The sequence below is a fragment of the Rhinopithecus bieti genome, unplaced genomic scaffold (genome assembly GCF_001698545.2).
Source record: "Rhinopithecus bieti isolate Rb0 unplaced genomic scaffold, ASM169854v2 scaffold_35319, whole genome shotgun sequence".
In the NCBI taxonomy this organism is placed as follows: domain Eukaryota; kingdom Metazoa; phylum Chordata; class Mammalia; order Primates; family Cercopithecidae; genus Rhinopithecus; species Rhinopithecus bieti.
Genome location: NW_016815132.1, coordinates 795,740 through 799,607, shown reverse-complemented (window position 1 = coordinate 799,607; position 3,868 = coordinate 795,740).

Here is a 3,868-nt window from a genome sequence, read left to right as displayed (position 1 = left end):
TTTTTTTTTTTTTTTTTTTTTTTGATTTTGTTTTTTGTATCTCTATCTCATTCAGCTCTGCTGTGATCTTAGTTATTTCTTGTCTTCTGCTGGCTTTTGAATTTGTTTGCTCTTGCTTCTCTTTTAATTGTGATGTTTTAATTGTGATTTTAGGATATTTTTAATTATTATTTGTACCCTAGTGATGCTTGGAACTCTAGTGAGGTAGAACCATTCATTCCCCTGGGAAGGGGGCTGAAGCAAGTGAGCCCAGAAAGCTAAGAACCACTGACTTGAAATTATCACTGATAGTGAAATTGTCACTCACCCCTTTTAATTGTGATGTTAGGAGGTCGATTTTACATATTTCCCACTTTCTGATGTGGGCATTTAGTGCTGCAAATCTCTAAACATTGCGTTAGCTGTGTCCCAGAGATTCTGGTACATTGTGCCTTTGTTCTCATTACTTTCAAAACTTTGTTATTTCTGCCTTAATTTCCTTATTTACCCAGTAGTCATTCAGGAGCAGATTGTTCAGTTTCCATGCAGTTGTGTTCTTTCGAGTGATTTTCTTAATCCTTAGTTCTAATTTGATTGTACTATGGCCTGAGAGACTGTTATAATATCTGTTCATTTGCACTTGCTGAGGAATGTTTTACTTCCAATTATGTGGTTGATTTTAGAATAAGTGCTATGTGGTGCTAAGCAGAATGTATATTCTCTTGATTTGGGGTGGAGATTTCTGTAGATATCTACTAGGTTCACTTGGTTCAGAGCTTAGTTCAAGTCCTGAATATCCTTGTTAACTTTCTGTTCCATTGATCTGTCTAACGCTGACAGTGGGATGTTAAAATCTCCCACTATTTTGTGTGGGAGTCTAAGTCTCTTCATAGGTCTCTAAGAACTTGTTTTATGAATCTGGGTCATCTTGTATTGATGCATATATATTTAGGATAGTTAGCTCTTCTTGTTGCATTGATCCCTTGGCCATTACATAACACCCTTTTGTCTTTTCTGATCTTTGTTGGTTTAAAGTCTGATTTATCTAAAACCAGGATTACAACTGCTGCTTTTTTCTTTTGTTGCTTTCCATTTGCTTGGTAAATATTCCTCCATCCCTTTACTTTGAGTCTATGTGTGTCTTTGTATGTGAGATGGGACTCCTGAATACAGCACACCAATTAGTCTTGACTCTTTATACAATTTGCCAGTCTGTGTCTTTAATTAGGGCATTTAGCCCATTTACATTTAAGGTTAATGCTGTTATTTGTGATTCTGATACTGCCATCATGATGCTAGCTGTTTATTTTGCACATTAGTTGATGTGGTTTCTTTATAGTATCTTTGGTCTTTATATTTTAGTGTGCTTTTCCAGTGGCTGTTACTGTTTTTTCCTTTCTATATTTAGTGCTTTCTTCAGGCACTCTTGTAAGACAGGTCTGGTAGTGACAAAATCCCTCAGCATTTTCTTGTCTGTGAAGGATTTTATTTCTCCTTCACTTGTGAAACTTAGTTTGGCTGGATATGAAATTCTGGGTTGAAAATTCTTTTATTTAAGAATGTTGAATATTGAACCCCAGTCTCTTTTGGCTTGTAGGATTTCTGCAGAGAGATCTGCTATTAGTCTGACGGGCTTCCCTTTGCAGATAACCTGACCTTTCTCTCTGGCTGCCCTTAACATTTTTTTCCTTCATTTCAACCTTGGAGAATCTGATGATTATGTGTCTTAGGGTTGCTCTTCTTGAGGAGTATCTCAGTGGTACTCTCTGTATTGTCATTGGTTCTGTTTATGTGATGTGTTATGTTTATTGATTTGCATATGTTCAACCATCTTTGCATTCCAGGGATGACTTGATTGTCGTGGACAAGCTTTTGATATGCTGCTGTATAAAGTGTAAGGGAGGTGTCCAGTTCCAATTTTCTGCATATGGCTAGCCAGTGTTCCCAGCACCATTTATTAAATAGGGAATATTTGAATTTGAATGTTGGCCTGTCTTGCTAGGTTGGAGAAGTTCTCCTGTATAATATCCTGAAGTGTGTTTTCCAACTTGGTTCCATTCTCTCTGTCACTTTTAAGGACCCTAATCAATCATAGGTTTGGTCTTTTCACATAGTCCTGTATTTCTTGGAGGCTTTGTTCATTCCTTTTCATCCTTTTTTCTCTAATCTTGTCTTCATGCTTTATTTCATTAAGTTGATCTTCAATCTCTGATATCCTTTCTTTCGCTTGATCTATTTGGCTATTGATACTTGTGGATGCTTCACAAAGTTCTCGTGCTTTGTTTTCAACTCCATCAGGTCATTTATATTATTCTGTAAACCTGTTATTCTAGTTAGCAGTTCCTGTAACCTTTTGTCATGGTTCTTAGCTTCCTTGCTTTGGGTTAGAATATGCTCCTTTAGCTCAGAGGAGTTTGTTNAAGCAAGTGAGCCCAGAAAGCTAAGAACCACTGACTTGAAATTATCACTGATAGTGAAATTGTCACTCACCCCTTTTAATTGTGATGTTAGGAGGTCGATTTTACATATTTCCCACTTTCTGATGTGGGCATTTAGTGCTGCAAATCTCTAAACATTGCGTTAGCTGTGTCCCAGAGATTCTGGTACATTGTGCCTTTGTTCTCATTACTTTCAAAAACTTTGTTATTTCTGCCTTAATTTCCTTATTTACCCAGTAGTCATTCAGGAGCAGATTGTTCAGTTTCCATGCAGTTGTGTTCTTTCGAGTGATTTTCTTAATCCTTAGTTCTAATTTGATTGTACTATGGCCTGAGAGACTGTTATAATATCTGTTCATTTGCACTTGCTGAGGAATGTTTTACTTCCAATTATGTGGTTGATTTTAGAATAAGTGCTATGTGGTGCTAAGCAGAATGTATATTCTCTTGATTTGGGGTGGAGATTTCTGTAGATATCTACTAGGTTCACTTGGTTCAGAGCTTAGTTCAAGTCCTGAATATCCTTGTTAACTTTCTGTTCCATTGATCTGTCTAACGCTGACAGTGGGATGTTAAAATCTCCCACTATTTTTGTGTGGGAGTCTAAGTCTCTTCATAGGTCTCTAAGAACTTGTTTTATGAATCTGGGTCATCTTGTATTGATGCATATATATTTAGGATAGTTAGCTCTTCTTGTTGCATTGATCCCTTGGCCATTACATAACACCCTTTTTGTCTTTTCTGATCTTTGTTGGTTTAAAGTCTGATTTATCTAAAACCAGGATTACAACTGCTGCTTTTTTCTTTTTGTTGCTTTCCATTTGCTTGGTAAATATTCCTCCATCCCTTTACTTTGAGTCTATGTGTGTCTTTGTATGTGAGATGGGACTCCTGAATACAGCACACCAATTAGTCTTGACTCTTTATACAATTTGCCAGTCTGTGTCTTTAATTAGGGCATTTAGCCCATTTACATTTAAGGTTAATGCTGTTATTTGTGATTCTGATACTGCCATCATGATGCTAGCTGTTTATTTTGCACATTAGTTGATGTGGTTTCTTTATAGTATCTTTGGTCTTTATATTTTAGTGTGCTTTTCCAGTGGCTGTTACTGTTTTTTCCTTTCTATATTTAGTGCTTTCTTCAGGCACTCTTGTAAGACAGGTCTGGTAGTGACAAAATCCCTCAGCATTTTCTTGTCTGTGAAGGATTTTATTTCTCCTTCACTTGTGAAACTTAGTTTGGCTGGATATGAAATTCTGGGTTGAAAATTCTTTTATTTAAGAATGTTGAATATTGAACCCCAGTCTCTTTTGGCTTGTAGGATTTCTGCAGAGAGATCTGCTATTAGTCTGACGGGCTTCCCTTTGCAGATAACCTGACCTTTCTCTCTGGCTGCCCTTAACATTTTTTTCCTTCATTTCAACCTTGGAGAATCTGATGATTATGT